This window comes from Gymnoscopelus braueri (assembly GCF_963280865.1).
Source record: "Gymnoscopelus braueri genome assembly, chromosome: 1".
Taxonomy (NCBI): Eukaryota; Metazoa; Chordata; class Actinopteri; order Myctophiformes; family Myctophidae; genus Gymnoscopelus; species Gymnoscopelus braueri.
In genome coordinates, this window is record NC_137603.1 from 45,600,360 (window position 1) to 45,606,612 (window position 6,253).

The window sequence follows — 6,253 nt, forward strand, 5'->3', positions numbered from 1 at the left end:
TATAATAATAATAATAATGTATTTAGGACATTTCCCCCAAAATGTCTAATAATAATAATAATAATTTTGATTTTTTTGAAAATAGCTGATCTACCAGCTCACAATGAATCTTCGGACTGCAGTGGAGAGGACTGCAAAGTTCTAGGGAAGGTAAATGACTCACTCAACAGTCCACCGCCCTACAAGTCTTGCACCATCTAATCATACAGACACAGACAGGATCTAGACTAGTTCATACTTAAACTGGTTATTCATAAGTTGAGAGAGAGTGCAACTTATGAACGTCAGGCTTATCAAATATTAAAACACAAGAGGGACCAAATATGAAGAACATCATATTAAAAATGGCACCCTTTTCAGTGTTCATTCCTTTAATGCAACAGTTCTCAAAGTTGGGTCCAGGTAGGGGACCCCATAGGGCCCAGGGGATATAGCATCAAAAGTTAAAAAAAAAAAAAAAAGAAAAGTTTAACCACTTTGACCTTATTTTATAATTCAGCTATTTTCGAAAGTTTAGAAAAATCGTGGAGAAAAAAAGTTCCCTGGTACAATACCTTTTCAGTTGGGGATCCTTGGCCAGTTACATATCAATTTGGGGGTCCTTGACATGAAAATGTCCCACCCCACTGTGCATGTGGGGCGGCCATAGCTGAATGGTTAGTGAGCCCGCCTAGGGAGCCAGAGGCCTTGGTTGCCCCAGGTTCGATTCCAGGCCACGCCAGCATATGTGTCGATGAAATGAAATTTGTCCTTGAGCAAGACTCTTAACCCCTAATTGCTCACAGGCCCTCATTGGAAACAAGCCCGCAAGGACTTTCATGAACGTCCTGTTAAAAGGAATTATCCTTATGTTTGGTTGTTGTCATCCAAGTTAAAGGGACTGTATTTTTCTTGTTAAAATAAGTGTTAAATAGCTCTAGCATCTAGTAAACAAAAAATACATTTCAGGTTGTAAGGAGAGAGACCTCATATATAGGCCTAGGCTACATGATAAACTAGAAAGAGGTCCGCCGGGGAATGCATATCTCCACCAGGCGGGGTAACCTACCCAGGGCTGTGTAAGTCAGCCGTTAGGATCTGACACTATAACATACCACGGTTCAACTTTTCACATTTGTGGTGCCCCCTATGGTCAGAAGTGAAAGCGCTTTTGGATGTGCACTAGAGGCCGCTCAACATGTGATTCCAATTTGAGGTTCATTGGATGTTGCTTTCATGTGGCTTTTTTGTAAACAGAAATACAAATGGAAAAAATGCTCCTCGGACCACAGGTCTCCGCCAGGTCAGGTAGGTTATTCTTGTGGGCCAGCAGTGTTCGGAATTCGATAATCAGGATGGAATATGAAAAATCGGACAGATCCGTCTTGATCACTGGACTATAGAGATAATGTGTATCCTTTTGCGTGATGTTTGAAAAAAATTTGCAGGAGTAATATGAAAAAATTAGGGCAATGTTAAAAGGGTGGTAGAGAGAATGTGCATGCAAAGTTTCACTGCGATCGTTCATGATTTGCGGCATTTTGTTAAAAACGGGCCACTCCTGCTGCAGAAATTTCAAGTGGCATTCTGCATAGTGGGAATGTGCGTGCAAAATTTCACAGAAATTGCACGCTGTGTTCATGATTTGAGGCATTTTGTTAAAAACAGAGCACTCCTGCAAACTTTGAAAGCCAATCTGTATAGAATATGAAAAATCTTAAAGCCCTGTTTCGTTTAATGACTATATAGATACTGTGTACCGATTTGCATGATGTTTGGACAAAATCTGTAAGAGTACTATCATAAGTGTTTTGCAAAAATCGGCCTCCTGTTGGCGCTATAACAGGCCCATGTGAAAAATTTGGGGCAGAGGTTCTGCTCTGGTATCCAGGGAGTGTGTGTGCAGTTTCGCTGCGATCAATCCAACAGTGCTGGAGATTAGCTGTTCAGAGACGGGCGGACAGGCGGACGGACGGACGGACGGACGGACGGACGGACAGACAGGGTGCCTTCGGCCTGGTGGAGACAAAAATAGGGCCCTCCCCCAAATGTTGAAATCCAATTACAGGCAAACGTTATGTAATATCAAAAAGCTGTTAGACACCCATTGTCACATGACTCCTGAGATCACGCGTAATTAATATGATGAATTTTGTAACACATTTTTGGTGCCCCCTTATAAGTCTATGTGAAATTGCTTTTGCATCTGTGTTGTGCAGAAGCACCTCAATATGTGATTACAATTTGGGGTTAATCTGATGATTTTTGGAATTTATTGTTAAATAGGTCCCTCCCACAAACTTTACAAGCCAAGCCATACGTCACAAATCTGTATGATGCATGTTTATCATTTGACTCCAGACCTAATGTGGAACAATGTGAGGTTTGGACAAAACCTTTAGGAAGAGTAGAACAAAATGGGTTTTGAACAAAATGCAAAATGGCCTAAGATCTAGTTAGGTGGAATATAGTCTCTCGAGCCAGACTGTTGATAATTCAGAATTTTCAGAATTTAAAAAAATCCGTCATACAGTCTGTGCAAAGGAAGCATTGAAAAACGATACTCCCCGCTTCTGTTTTGATATATGACAGATGATAGCTTTCTTTCTCAGCTAGTTCCAGACTATAGCATTCGAAGATTGTGGAATAGTTGTCTGGCTATCCGAGACTATGTGGAAATGGGCATGTAATGGCCTATATGGGGAGTTGTGTCATAATTCCAAGGAATCCAGGGAAAATCTATTTTCATGACCTGCAGTTCAAGAGATAAAGGCCAAAACCTTGTTTTGCTGATGATTCAGCTCTCTCTATAACTAAAACGTCTGCCCTGCATTTTTCATATCTGCCTTTAATAGCACCACCAGGAGGCCGACTTATGTGAAGCAATTTTTTTGGCCCGTTTTGAACAAAATGCCTCAAATCATGAACAGCGTCCGATTGCTGTGAAACTTTGCACGCACATTCCCACTACGTAGAGGAACAAATACCACCCTTTTCACATTGGCCTATTATAGCACCACCAGGAGGACGATTTTTGCCAAACAAATGTTTTTATATTGCTCCTACAGATTTTGTCCAAACATCACGTAAATCGGTACACATTATCTCTATGGTCATGTGATCAAGATGGATCTGTCCGATGTTTCCTATTCCATCCTGATTGGCGAATTCCAACACTCAGTTTACACACACATTTGCACTCAAAGGCTTTTCTGTGTTTTATACTTAGTTTTGACAGAAACGTACAAATATATATGTACTTTTGTAAAGGCAATACAAAACGCACCTGGACAGAGAAAGTTTTAAGCCACATGCAGCATTGAACTGCAACAGAGTAAGATAGTCTGTGTGAGATAGAGGCAGTGTGAGAGAAGAGCAATCATATTGTATCTCAACTGGAGGGACTATAAGAGTCCATTATCCAGATACTTCATCTCAACATGCAGTAACATTGGAGAGTCTGTACCCTGGAAACAACTTGCTGACACTGTCAAGCCTAATCACCCTGCATGGCCAGGAAAAACATGCATTTTGTCATTAGCATAATAAGCCAGCACATGGCACTTTGCTGTTTTGCATAAACTGTACACCCCAGTTTATGATTATAAAATGACCCTGGGGCTAACTGGCCTTTTTATTCAATTAATGAATAGTTAATGTATTTAAATTAGCCCTGCCCAGTCAATTCGAATCAGTGTGTTATGCGGAGATGAGGAAATATAAATATGTTTTCACGATGGGACACACATCTCTTTAGTATTACTGTACAATTTGTATTTGATGGTAAAGTTTGAGATATGTTAAAATTGCTTAATTGTTTAATTTGAGTTTTGAGCCGCATCACATCAGCTTGAATTTCAAGCTCACAAGTTCAAATACTACCTGTCAATATAATGATCATATCATTTCCTTCTTCTTTAGCATAAGTAAAGTAGGCTAATTTAAATCCAGGTATGGAATTAAACATTTTTGTTCGCTTTGGGTCAGTAGTCCCACTTTGTGAAGTGTATAGATGTATATTTGGGAAAGGTAATCGGGAAGTTTGAATTAATCCCATACAATAATAGCATGGATGAACAACTCTAGGCATTAGAGAATAAGTGGATTGTGGATGGGGCTTTCATCATGAATATTTCACAGAGGAAAGGGAAGGGGAGGGGAGGGGGCCGCAGCTACAGGGATGTTCAGTTAACCATGTGATTACACACACTGCAGAAGGCATTTGGTTAATGTGATTATGAAAACCCTATGCTGAGAGACACAGAGCATTAGTGTCCAGGGTTGTACAGTCCTGTTGTAGCCTCTTCCTGCCACGTCCTGTTATTATTTGCCTATATTTTAAAACTGTTCTGATATATCCCAGATATTTGTGTTTAAGCAGTGTTTCTCAACCTTTTTTGTTACAGACCCGTAAGGGTCCACAACATGGACCCCTGGTGGTCCCTGGACCTGATATTGAGAAATAGTGTTTTTAAGGATGTCAGTTTTTGGAGGAAGAACACAATCATTTCTTTCTGTTTATAATGTTACATTAAAACTTTCAATGGTAATTCTATTACACAACTAGAAAATGGAATGCCTTGTACGGTCTGGGACTTTTTGTTTCGGCCTGGCGAGAGAGTCTGTTTTACCCCCTGTCCGTCCGTCTGTGTGTGTGTCCGTGTGTCCGTCAGTCCATCTGTCTGTGAGCAGCTAATCTCAGGCACCGTTGGCCTGGTCGCTGCGAAACTGTGCACACACCCTCCCTGGATGCCAATTCAGAACCTCCTTTTTCACATGGGCCTGTTATAGCGCCACCAGGAGGCCGATTTGTGCAAAACCCATTTACTCCTACAGATTTTATCCAAAAGTCATGCAAATCGGTACACAGTATCTCTATAGTCATGATGATCAACACGAATCTGTCCGATTTTCCATATTCCATCCTCATTGGCTAAGGCTAGCTTCCAAAATTTGCAGGATTGGTCCGTTTTGAACAAAATGCCTCAAATCATGAGCTTGAGCTTTCCGTGCAATTTCACACGCACATTCCCATAGGCCTGGAAGAAATGCCACCCTTTTCACATTGGCCTGTTATAGCGCCACCAGCAGGTATAATTTAGCAAAACAAATTTTTGGAACAAAATGCCTCAAATCATGAATGCAAGGACCGATTGCAGTGAAAGGCCCAAGAAGAAATGGCACCCTTTTCACATTGGCCTATTATAGCGCCACCAGGAGGCCACAATAACCTACCTAACCTGGCGGAGACCTGTGCTCCGAGGAGCACTTTTTCTAGTTTGACTATGAACCAGTCTCTCCTTAAGTCATTCTATGACTATACAGGCCACCACATGGAATTCTTCGGTGTATATAGGACTGCAGGTGCTGCTGCACTAGCACAGTCACTTATGTATACATTTATATCTTCTTCTAAAGGATGTCTCACCTGCACGAGAGACAAGTGATTATATTCCTTTATTTGTTGCTACTTAACCGCCTCATTTTATTGTCTCTGCCAGGCCGGATGGAGACTGAGTTTTAGCTCCAGTCCGTCCCTCCGTGCGTCTGTGACCGCCCATGTGTGTGCGTCCGTCCGTCTGTGAACAGCCAACCTCCGGACCAATTGCCGTGAAACTTTGCACTTCCAGTAGGCCAAGAACCTCTGCCCCTCATTTTTCAAATTGCCGCTATACCAGGCCGCTTCACATTTTGACCTATGACAATTGAACCATATAGTTGTACAATCAAAAACAGGATTCCTTGGATTACGATGCAGCTAGGCCACACATAGGCCAGCAACGCCAACTTTTTTGCATTTTTCATATTCGATTGCGATTGGCTATGACTGAATTACAAAATTTGCGGGCAACCCAGCCTGGTGGAGACCTGTGCTCCGAGGAGCGCACTTTTGTAGTTGCTTTTGTTTTTTTTAAGTCCTTATCGGTTACTAGCCTATATCTGCCGCTACTTTAACTGCCAAATTCCAGTGCCAATTTTAATCATGCACCGTATGTATTTCACTCTGCTCATATTAGTAATATTTTACACATCTGACCTATTTCCCTTGTTTCTTTCTATCTCTATTATTATTCCCCTTCCTTGGAAGTTGTAAATAATGGGTGGAATAACCTGTGTGATGTGACAATTAAGTTGAAGTTGATGAGAATAAGATGTGATATCTGGAACTGATTCATTGACAGTGAGTGAGAAAGGACTTTTGTGGTCTTTTCTGCGGGTTTTTATGCGTGAATAAACTTTTACTTGTTTTGAAATGTAACCTCATCTATCAGGG